Below are 12,875 nucleotides of genomic sequence, written 5' to 3' on the forward strand. Positions count from 1 at the left end.
TACTTTTTAAAAGAATAACGAAATTTGTTTGAAAAATCGATAGCAAAATGGGGATGATGGTGGAGTCAGTGAAAATAGATGAATTGAAATTACTCATTCTGAAAAACAATATTGAAAAAACAAATGAACAGAGAGTTTTGGGTACCTACAAGACAATTCCCAAAGTCTAATATCCATGCCATCAGAGTTCCAGAAAGAAAGACAAAAGAAGGTGGTACAGAAAAACAGCTGAGGAAATAATAGCTGAAAACTTTGCAAATTTGGTAAAATATATAAATTTTCAGAATCAAGGCTCAGTGAATACCAAGTAAGATAAACAAAAAAAGAAAGAAAGAAAGAAAGAAAGAGAAAAAGAAAAAAAGAGAAAAGAAAAAAAAGAAAAGAAAAAAATCCACTCTCAGACACATCTACAACTAAAAACCCCTAAAACTACAAACAAGAAAAAATTGTGACAGCAGCCAGATCAGGAAAAAATGAAAGGAAGAATTACATGTAAGAGAGCCACCATTTGAAAAACTCCGTATTTCTCATCAGAAAACAAAAATAAACATACAAAAAGACTAGAGGAAATTTATTCTATTAATATTTCCTAAAACAACAGATCAATATATATTCTAGCCATAAAAGTTAGGTTTTTTTTGAGATGTAAAGCAACCAAAAAAAAAAAAAAAAAAAGAAAGAAATCCCCTCTGTCATAGGAAACTTAAAGTTTTCACTATTGTTTGAGATTTGCAGTTAGATGGAAAGAAGTTCCATCTAATAAGAGTGAAACTTTATTTTTTTTCAATTTAATATAAAATCTCTGAATTACATCTGTACACTTCTATTTTTCCTATCTAAAACTGCATGAATGGGTGTTGTATATAATAGTGATATTCTCAATGACCTCCGAACTTTAATGGGATTTTTATCTCAACTGTGGTGACATTCTTGAGGAGAGACACTTTCCTATATAACTATATTCTATAATAGTTTCTAATCAAGAAATACATATTTGTAGAGGTTTGCTAAGTCACAGAAAGAGTGAGAGATCCTGATAAACATATGATGCAAATTATACTACTTTTGAATATTTTCAGAATTGACTGTGTTACCAGTCAACAAAAGTTAACAGTTAATAGAAGAGAGGGGGGAAAAAAAACAAAAACAAAACAAACAAACAAAAACTAATCATAGATAAGAAACTTAAAGTATGAAATTCACGTTTTAATTTTTTAATTTTTCTTTAAATAGCTCCAGACCGGTCTAGGAAAGAGTAGTTTGGCTTGGAGTGATCTTGAACCTCCTAACCACAGGATATAAAAATCTTCGAATAATGCATTAAGGTGTCAAAAGCTTTCTTCAATATCTCCCTCCATGAGGGTGTGAACCAATCTCCTCTTTATTGTCCAGACTGATTATTTTTTTGCCTCATGAAAGGTACAGAGAATTGACATCATTTCATCAGGAGAGTTTTAAAATACGTTTTTAAAAGGGACAGGTCAATATATTTTTTTAATCTGCGTCTTTAATTATTTCCTTACAAAAACAAATGGAGAAATGGGCATTAATATTGTAAGGGAACAACAGAGGAAGTAGCATGTTTTTAAAAGCCTCCTAGACACGTGGCTGCTGCCGTCTGCCTTTTGTCTCAATGGTTTCCTGAACATAGGTGGAAAACACTACTCTCATAATATTACTTGAGCCTTCTCTCTTCTTGGTCCTTTTAGGTTGGTCATTGGGGGAATCACCAGATGGGAAGAAAGCTTTCAAATCCATTACTTCTTTCCTATCCCTTCAACACCTTCTGATGTCCAGTGGGGCTTTCACAGGTTCTAATATTACTTTGGTGATTCAGCAAGCCCTTTGAATTGTGTTCAGGAAGGGAATACTATTCTCTTTCTAATTCTCCTAGGCATTCACCTTTCCTTCCTAAGAATACAGACAAAGGGCTAAAATATTACTCCCAGTGAATTAAATAAAAATAATCATTATGGAGTTAAATCCTACATTTACAAAGTCTGGTTAGCAACAATGAAACAAAAGTGGAGAAGCAGATCATCAACCAATATTGACTTACTAAGGGGATCCTTCCCTAAAAGTCTTTGGTGCACAACCATATAAATGTGGAGAAAACAGAAATTAATAGCAGGTAAAAACAATCCCAATTCTGGCAGTAATCTGAAGTGGGTAGTTGGGCAGTCCTGTAGGACTGAGCCCTTAATTTGTGAGATCTAACACTAACTCCAAGGAGATAAGAGTCAGAATTAAATTGAATTGTGGCACACTGGATTGGTGTTAAAGAATTGCTTGATGTGTGAAAAACCCAGGCATGTGGTGTCCGAAATGAGTAGTAGTATGAGAGTCAAGGAAGCACTCTGAGTTTTCTTTCCATAGACATAGGAGCACCAACATTATTTGAGAAACTTAGTGGTGACCATCCTTTGTAGAGAGGAGGCTATCCTCTGAAAAAAGGAGATATTGTTACAGAATCTGGCTGTTGTTGGCCATGGGACTGGTCAAATGTTAAAATAATATAGGTGGGAGTTTGTTAAATCGCCAAAGGCAAGATGGGTGCAATTATTATGAGTGAAACGTAAAAGTGGTATGTAGGGGGCCTTGTTCTACAGAGGGTTGTGCAGACGGAAATCACTATCTCCAATAAGAATATGAAGATGGCAAACCAAAAAAGGTATTGTTCATACTTGGCAATAAAAAATAAAGGATGGATGGATGGATGGATGGATGATCAGGCAACTGAACTCATCCATAGTAATGAAATATTTTACCCAATTTTTGGACTTGAGTCATTTTTCGGGTCCAAGAGCCACAGACAGAAGAAGGGCCCTCACGAGGGCCCTCATGAGGGACACTACCATACCATGCCAATTATATTATCAGACATTTCAAGGATTTCAAAAATTTTGGGACAAAAGACCTAAGATGACACTGATACCCAGTAACCTGAAGCTTCATCATGGCCCCTCGTGGAATTTTCCCAGACGTCTCACCTCACAGTGAGTCCAAAATATCCATGGTCCTACCCAGCACCAAGCCACAGCTCCCATAGGTATAATTAAATGGGCATACTTGGTATTTGACAAATTATCTACATTGGTATTTTGGCATGTGTAATAAGATTTATTACCGTGGGGGAAGCCAAGTGGGAAGCTTGGCCAAGATGGTAAGTCCAAAACAATTCTGCATCTCAAGGAGGAACAAGACAGATATTGGCACTATCCTTAATGACCCAAAGAGAGCTAAAAACAGGCAGTCTTTTAGGATGGCAGTGAAATACCATCACTCAACCAAATAACAACTCCAGTTGTAAGAGCTGTTCCTTTATAATATCTATGCCTGAGCAGATTAAAATGGACTCAGGTACATGCTGCAGCCTTTCATTTGGTAAATGTGTTCTCTTTCTTCCTTATTAGACAGAAAGGTCTGAAATAGTTCAAATTCACGTGGAATGGGCAACAGTAAATACCTCCAGTATTGCTTCACAGCTATGTTAACTCTCTTAACCTGTTTTACAGCACCGTTTGAAGAGAACTGCATTCTCTGGACTTCCTTTAGAATATTGGATTGATCCACACAATGGCATCATATTGATTGCAGCAGATGTGCAAGGAATGGAAAGTTCATTGGACCAGATGGGCAAAGGCTGCACTTAGTTCACCAATATGTCAGCCCAGGATGAGGGCATAAGACAAAAATAGATAGTGGCTGCACCACAGATCTACTAAAGAATGGCCCTGAAAGGCAGTGATGAGAGGAAACACAGGGGTAGGACTTCAAGCAATGAACTTGGTCATCTACTTTGCAAGGGAAAAAAAGTTACCTAACACATAGCCAGTGGCAAATGGCATAGCCAGTTAATCACGAGTCTGGAAGGAGAAGTAAATAATTCATGTACTCGATCCCCTCTAAATTCGTGTCTGCCCAGACCCTCAGATGTGACTTTATTTGGAAATAGGGTCTTTGCAGATATAATTAGTTAAGATGAAGTCATACTGGATTAGGGTGGGTCCTTTTCCAATGACCAAGAATCCTCATAACGAAGAGGAGAGGACACATAGGGAGAATAAGCTTATGAGATGACACAGAGACATAGAGAGAAGAACCCACCAGACAACAGAGGCAGAGATTGGGATGATGCACCTACAAGCCAAGGAACACCAAGCACTGACAGCAGCCACCAGAAGCCAGGAGATAGTCCTGGAACAGGACAGTCCTGGAACAGTTCCTCCTGCACAAGCCTTCCAAAGAAGCCAATTCTACCAACACCTTGTTTTCAGACTTTCAGCCTCTAGAACTGTGTGAGAATAAATTTCTGTAGTTTTAATCCCCCCGGTTTGTGGTAATTTGTTACAGTAGCCCTAGGAAATGAATACACTTGGGGACAAGAAAATCTGGGGGGAAAGGCATATGGGAAGACCAATTGGAGAGCAAAAGTTTAAACATTTTATAGATCATGTTAACACCCACGAGAGAGCATCTGCTATACAAGAGGCCTTACACATCCAAGTATGTGGTGATTTGATGTCAGCCAGCCCCCGATGACAGTATACTTCCTTGGCATCTCTGTAACTGACTACCTTGTGTATTACATTAATATTTTTATTGTTTTCGGGGCGCCTGGGTGGCTCAGTCGGTTAAGCTCTGTGCTGACAGCTCAGAGCCTGGAGCCTGTTTCGGATTCTGTGTCTCCCTCTTTCTCTGACCCTCCCCTGTTCATCCTCTGTCTCTCTCTGTCTCAAAAATAAATAAACGTTAAAAAAAATAAAAAAAAATATTTTATTGTTTTCAAATTAGAGAACATAAATGTTCACTTTAAGGAGACAGTATTAAAAAATTCAAGTGCAAAACAAACGAGATTTAAATGTGAAATTAAAAAATCCTTTAGGAAGTCAAATATATATTGTGGATTTATTCATATCACACCCACACGCACATCATTACACACAGACACACCCGTCTGTGATCTAGACAATGAGGCAACATCGTGCAGATTTGAATGGTTGGTTATTTTGCTTTGGGTTTGGCTACACAAGGGTGTGTAAAAAAAAAAAAGTTCATATATATTTAGTGTCTATTATTCATGAAATCAGCCAAAGGTATGGAAGGCTTATGGCTGGAACTCAGTTGTATCACCATGTTTAGTCTACTAAATTTCAAGTTAAAATTAGCTTCCTTTTGGGGCACCTGGGTAGTTCAGTCAGTTCAGTGTGGGATTTTGGCTCAAGTCATGATCTAATGGTTACTGAGTTCGAGCCTCGCGTCAGGCTCTGTGCTGACAGCTCAGAGCCTGGATGGACCCTGCTTTGGATTCTGTGTCTTCCTCTCTCTGTGTCTCTCACTTGCTCTCTCTCTCTCTCAAAAATTAATAAACCTTAAAAAAATAAAAAAAAATAGCTTCCTTTTCCTTCCCATATACAAGCATGCTATTATTGCCTACAAATATAGCATTACAGTTCCATAAGCATAAATAAATAAATAAATAAATAAATAAATAAATAAACAAACAAACAAACATCAAATAATCCAATCACCTGTCTTCAATCTGTTACTCTACACTTCTCTGTCTTTGCAAATGCCATCATCTGGGCCTCTCCAGGAATGTTGAAGCTATTTATATCCATTATTAAATAATTTTTTATCACCCAAGTGGTCCAGTGACTCGCCACTTAAAGCAGAGACCTTTCTTTTTGTGTATCTTATCAAGATATCCTATCAGAACATCTTTTTAAAATTAAAGTATTAGTTTCAGATGTACATATAATGATTCAAAAATTCTACGCATTATGAGTGTTCACCATGATAGGTACAGTTACCATCTGTCACCATACAAAGTTATTATATTATCGATTATATTCTCTGTGTTGTACTTTTCATCCCTTATGACTTATTGATTTTATAACTAACTGGAAGCATGTACCTCTTAATCCCCTTCACCTATTTTGCCCGTACTCTTACCCCATCTGGCCACCACCAGTTTGTTCTCCTTATTTACGAGCCAATTTCGGTTTTGTTTGTTTTGTTTTTTAGACTGTACATATAAGTGAAATCATGTGCTATTTGTCTTCTTCTGCCCGACTTATTTCACTTTGCATTATATCTTCTAGCTCCCTCCATGTTGTTGCAACACACACACACACACACACACACACACACACATATACACACACCACACATTTATCCATTCTCCTATCCATGGACACCTAGGTTGCTTCTGTATCTTGGCTGTTGTAAAAAAAAAAAATGTTGCAATAAATGTAAGGGTGCTTATGTCTTTTTGAATGTTTTTGTTTTCTTCAGCTAAATACTCAGAAGTGGAATTACTGGGTCATATGGCATTTCTATTTTTAATTTTTTGAGGAAAGTCTATACTGTTTCCTCCATACAAAACACGTCAATTGTTCTCTAAACCCACACAGGCACCCAAACAACACTCAAACGGATGTCCTCACTCTACCTGTACTCCTAACATTTTCCACTACACACTCTGGAATCTTCATTTGTATTGTTTTCTATAAAGCCCTTCACATTATTGGAAACAAGAACTGCACATGCTCTGCTAAGTCAAATAGTTGCTCGTTTCCTATTGTGTTTTATTTCATTTATTCCAGAACAAAATATTATGATAATGTTTTGATGCCAACGAATGATGTCAATGCCCCGGCCGAAAAATGAAACCAAGTGACGTCATGAACTTTATCAGTTGGAATAAAATAGGTTGATTGTGGTTTGCAGATTAAAATTGGTTAATCATAACAAGTGTAGTCCTTGGAAATGTGTGTAAAACTCCTTTCACACATGCCTAATAATTCTGGAGAGATTATTCCAAAGGGGGAAAAAATGACCTTCATCATTGGGCTTCCAAAAAAATAAGCAGAAGTGGATTAACATAATTGCTTAATCGACAACATTCACCAAAAGCCCCTGAATGTATAGAATTAATCATCTTATTGTAAGATTCATTAAAAAGTAATGGGCATAGTGAGAACATTGCACAGCTGGGAATAATTTTGTTCCATTAAAAATAAAAATAAATACACCTTGGAAAACACTATTTTGACAATGTTTTTGCTCCCTGCTTTGTCTTAACAACAAGGGCCCTGTTCACTTAGTGTATGACACCATAACCATATTTCCAGGAATCTGAAGCATGGGAATGAGGAGAGTCGCAAGCATGACCCATTTTGGTGGCATCCTCCTTCCCTGGTTAACGGTCCGTAAAAGTGAAAATCTTTATTATTCCTCGCTCTATGAGGATTCTATATTTTCTTTTTTTTAAATTTTCCTTTGTATTATTATTTTTTTAACATTTACTCATTTTTGCAAGTGAGAGAGACAGAGCATGAGCGGGGGAGGGGCAGAGAGAGAGGGAGACACAGAATCCGAAGCAGGCTCCAGGCTCCGAGCTGTCAGCACAGGGTCTGACTCTGGGCTCGAACTCACGAACAGTGAGGTCATGACCTGAGCTGAAGTTGCACGCTTAACCGACTGAGCCACCCAGGCACCCCGAGGATTATATATTTTCAATAAACTATAGTTCTTAGAACCTAAAATCTGGTTAGTAGTTTATGAATTGAAGGTTTAAAAACAGTGTATAGGACTTATTTTCCAAATATAATTAAATGGTTAAAAATAGGGCCACCTGGGTGGCTCAGTCGGTTAAGCCTCAGACTTTGGCTCAGGTCATGATCTCACAGGTTATGGGTTCGAGGCCCACTCTGGGCTCTGTGCTGACAGCTCAGAACCTGGAGCCGGCTTTGGATTCTGTGTCTCCCTCTCCCTCTGTTCCTTCCCTCTTGCACTCTGTCTCTCAAAAATAAATAAAGATTAAAAAAAAATTAATGGTTAAAAATAAAGTACCTTCCACTCAAGGGTGGGGGGAAGGGGAGAAAGGAAATTAGCAATATTAAAGAGAGTCCGTTGGTCTGTCGTTTGACATTCAAATAATCATTATTAAACTACCATTAACTCTAGTTTCCCGAAGACGCTCAAGTATGAAATCATTCCTTGCGAAACATTTTCTGTCATTTCCAAAGATTCATTATTGTTTGGGGGTACGTTGGGTAGTTGTGATTCAGCTTTAAATTGAGAGAGACGGTCCACTGTGCTGACAAATTACCTAGAGGAAATGCTTCCCTTTAATTCTCTTTGCCTCACATGTGTATGGTCAATGGTCACCGGGTTTTGCCAGTCATTACATTTGATCCTCTTGAAGAGTATAGTTTTAATTAATGTAAATGCCAATGATGACTTCCAAACTAGATTTTTAGACCCTAATATATTGCAGACTTAGGTTATCCACATACTATATTAGAGGTAATAATAGTAATAACAACAGATATAGTAATAGTAATAACAACAGTTATAGTAATAGTAATAACAACAATATTTACTAAGTTTAGTAAATATTTAGGCACCAGGTGCTCAACTAAGAATGCTTTGCTTTTACCTTTATTTTCTTCCCTTTTTAAAAGCTCTCCTTTCTGGGGCACCTGGGTGGCTCAGTCTAAGCATCCAGTTTCGGCTCACGTCATGATCTCATGGTTCATGAGTTCGAGCCCCGCATTAGCCTCTGTGCTGATAACTCAGAGCCTGGAGCCTGCTTCGGATTCTGTATTCCCCTCTTTCTCTGCCCCTGGCCCGCTCTCTCTCTCTCTCTCTCTCTCTAAAAACCAAATAAATGTTGAAAAACAAATTTTTTTAATTCTTTTTTCTCCAAAATAATTCATCTCATACCCTTACTTTATGTACCACATTTGGCAGACGAAAGTTTGGAATGTAGCCAAGGACCATCTTTTGTTCCTTAAACACTTCCCCTGAGCATTTACTCCACCCTTGCCAAGCAGTTTATCAAATATTCTTGCAACATAAAAGAGTAAAAAAAAAAAAAAAAAAAAATCTCCTGCTAAAGAAATAACATTTTTCCATATTGTTACATTATTAATGAGTCCGGAAAGTTCATTTGAATTGTATGGCGGCAGTCTCCAGCTCTAATTAGAATCACCTGAGAAACTTTAAAAACACATTTTCCTGGGACCCTCCCAGACCCACTACTCAGAATCTCCCAAAGTAGACCAGAAACTCTGGATGTATTTCATCTGTCTCAGGTGATTCTGGGGAGGGGCCAAGTTTGGAAACCACTGATCTATGGAAATAGTTTTCTTATATACCCATGGCCTCCCATTTACCAGCGTTTTACCAAAATATTTTGGCAAGAGATCAGAATTTGGTCACACAGAAAAGATATTGATGATCTGTTTCTTCATCTTTCACTTCCAATAATTTCCTTATATCCCATAAAATGACAGAGACAAAGTTTAAGATAAAACAAGCATTTTTTTAAAGTATGCTTCGTGCCTTGGAGAGATAGTTAAGGAAATACTTATCTAGGGTTTCCTCCTCCAAACCCATGCTGTCTACTTGCTAGAGTGTGTTAAATATTACAGAAAGCCTGTGCTGATTCTCAAACTACTGATAAGAAAGACTTTTTATTTTTAAAACTATGAAGTAGCAGTTAAAACAAACAGTTGTCCAATGTAAATGTCATTTTTCGATTCCTGGAAAAATGGCTAACAATATAAAAACTTTGACAACGCCTTATAAAGTTTGTTAAAGAATTTACACCATTTGTGTGAATCTTAATTCATACAAATTTGGAGAGACAATTTGCTTAATCTACAGTTAAAAATAAAAACCATACAATTCTGTCAAGATAATAACCAGTATCGCTGTCAATCATACATCATTGAATTATCTTCTTTTTGATACTGAGTATTTGAAAACAAATACTGCACTCGTAAATAGAAACTGTGCTTGCCAAAAGCAAGGAATGAATATGATAGCTTAAGTTCTGTAATTTGTTCATAAAATGTGTGTGTGTTGGTGAAAATGAAATGAGATTGAAATTTTTAGGAGATATTTGTTACACTGATGCTTTCTTATGTTCAGATGAAATAAAACTTGTCAGGGGTTTATTTTCCATTATTTTCTTTTTTAGTAATTGTGAATTCAAGTTCAATTTGAATATGTGAAGAGTTTATGTTATTCAAAGTTACTGCCTTTATAACAACCAGGGTATTAATAATTCCATATTATTAACGTGTTTTCATTATGACCTAATTGTTAGTAATACCATCCATGTTTCTAGCACTTTGCGGCTTATAAAATGTTTTCATATATATCCTATTTCCTTGATTGCAATGTGTACCTCCTATTTACATTTTAATATTTCTCAGCTAATTGGATGCATCTTAAAATCGATGTGCTTACTTTTAATATGCTAAAAGGTGTTGTTTATTCAAAAGCTTTGTACAAGCCTTATTATAATCCATGGCATGTCAACATCAAGCGAATATGGTTTTATTGCAGCTGGTTCTAAAGACAATACTGTAGAGTTGATGGGGTTTCTATTTTCCTCATTCAAGTAACAAGGAAATGATGCCATAATTAGAACATTAAGTCTTTGGATTCAAGTATGCCTCCTGATGGATGGTATACTGCTAAAGTTATTGTGCGTCAAAACGTGCATTTAACACAAGAAAGTACTCGGTTTGAATAGGCACATACAGACAAAAGAAGAATACAGCGGTGTGCAGTGTGTTTTTCTCCAACAAGTTTCCAAGAGGAAATAGACTAGTTTCAAGTATCCCTTATATAAGGAGAGTCATGTGGTAAACAGCTCGGTTGGGCGAGTGGCTCCAGCAAAGCAAACTCCATCCTTTCAATTTCTTTGTTTGCTGAAGAATGCTGCCTACCTAATACCCCAAGATAATCTTTGGCCCGTGAAACACGCCAAGCTCTGCCTGTTTCTCTCAACTTGGTGGTGACAGCTTCCAGCTGGACACCTGATCAATCATACCTGTCATTGGCCTCCGTGTCTAGGGCGTGATTGCTTTTGTTTGTTTGTTTTCTTAGCTTGTTCGCCTGCTTTCCTGGCAGGCTTCCTCGCTTGTCCATTAAAAGCCAAATGTGAAAGTAGCAAACTCCACCATCTGGGAAAAAGGGAGAGGGTCTGGCACATCTCACTGGCCTTGATTATATCAAAGCTCCTGGAGGCTGCAGATATTTTCCTCACTGCAGACATGTTTTGGCTGCAGTTGGTCGTGATGAAGGAAGAGAAGTGAGTTTTGGTGGTGTTTGGTTTGGGTTCTGGGTTTTCTCTTTTTTTTTTTTTTTTCCAGATCTCTTTGGATGTTCAGCACGGATTAGGTAATAAGATAGAACATAAACTTTGTTGAGAAGATTCCTCCTATACTGAAATGTTTATCTACTTTGACCATTCAGAGAACGACTTCAATCTCCACAGACACATGACTGTTACCAAGGCTTTTCCAAAATATAAGGGCCTTTCTTTGGCTCCTGGAAGGAAAGTATTACAGTGTATATTTATTTATTCAATGATCAAGGGGAGGTGTAACATAAAACACTCCTCTATTTAACCTTTTCTTTCTTATGCCTCAAAACGTGAAGTTCCACAGCAAGCAGGATCTACGACAGCTTATCAGTTAGTACTTGGTGGGGGGAAATGGCATGTAAACATGTCTACCTTCCCTCAAACCTAGAACTGTGTATCTTTAGAGCAGCTCGTCGGAGGAATCCTGAAGAAGTCATTCACAGAAACATTCCTTTAGTGTGTTTCTCTCTCTTTTCTCACCTGTTTGTATGTCAAAACATGTTATCAACTAAAGGATATGTTTCATTTCTCCCGTGCAAGTACAACGTTCTGCGTGATTTGCCTTCTATCGAAACAAGGAAGAAAGATCTGTGTCTATGCAGTACCCCCCACGTTTTGAAGACTGAAAGGGGCATGTCACGTGAGTGGAAAATAAGGAAATAATAAGTTGCGTGAGTTTTTAAATGCACACCTTCACTCACAATGGGGCCATGTCCCGATAAACCCATTGTAAGCTGAAAATATCGTGAGTCAGAAATGCACTGCATACATCTAACTTACCGAACACCATAGCCTCGCTTACCTTAAACATGTTCAGAACACTTACAGTAGCCTACAGTTGGGCAAAATCATCGAACACAAAGCCTATTTCACAACAAAATGTTGAGCTGAGGATCTCATGTAATTTATTGAGCACTGGACTAGAAGTGACAAACAGAATGGTTCTTGGTGTGCTGGCTGTCAATCGCCCTGATCACTGGGCTGACTGGGGGTGGCAGGCCCTCAGGAGACGGGATTGTGCTGCATTTCACCAGACCCTAGAATCAGATCCATGTGGGGGCGGGGGTGGGGAACGTGCTAATCTTCTCTGTATCGTTCCAATGTTAGTATATGTGCTGCCGAAGCAAGCACCAGAACAGATCCAAATTCCAAATTCCAAATTCTACTGCGTGTGTATGTTTCTGCATCATTGTAAAGGCGAATCAGTAGACGTCAGGGATCATCTGTAGTCACAGAGCAGATAGCTAGAGCAAGGTCCCAGTTCCTACAGAATCCCTCCAAAAGAACAACATTCTTATATCCACCTAAATACAATCCAAAGTGTTTTAAAGGTTTGGGAAGGACACGTACGAGTACATAAGACCTCTATACTCCAAAGAGACAAACAGAATATCCCAGGGGGAAAAAATATCTTGGTATAGTTTCTAGTGATAACTCCAATAGCTGTGGTATTGAGAGAGACAGAGCTGAGAGATTAGACAAGCCCCCACGGCGTCCTTTCAGCTGTAAAAAGAAAAAGAAAAAAGAAAAAAGGGGGAAAAAAAGAAAATTCATTCATAAGCATCTGCTCAATTCCCCCTCAGAGCTATGGCAGCCTCTGGAAGAAGAGCTCCTAAAGAAGCTTCTAGAATTCCTACATTCCCCTGCCCCAGTCACCACTACCATTTAACAATTTCGCTTCTTTTTCAGACTTAGTTCATGTGGA

The 12,875-nt window shown here is 37.9% G+C and overlaps 1 pseudogene; it reads right to left on the reverse strand.

Annotated features, from left to right (window-relative positions):
• Positions 1–12,238: 12,238 nt before the first annotated feature.
• Positions 12,239–12,301, reverse strand: LOC112864726 (U6 spliceosomal RNA; annotated as a pseudogene).
• Positions 12,302–12,875: the final 574 nt, after the last annotated feature.

Source organism: Puma concolor, chromosome E1 (genome assembly GCF_028749965.1).
Source record: "Puma concolor isolate L17-30 chromosome E1, mPumCon1.1.hap2, whole genome shotgun sequence".
Lineage (NCBI taxonomy): Eukaryota > Metazoa > Chordata > Mammalia > Carnivora > Felidae > Puma > Puma concolor.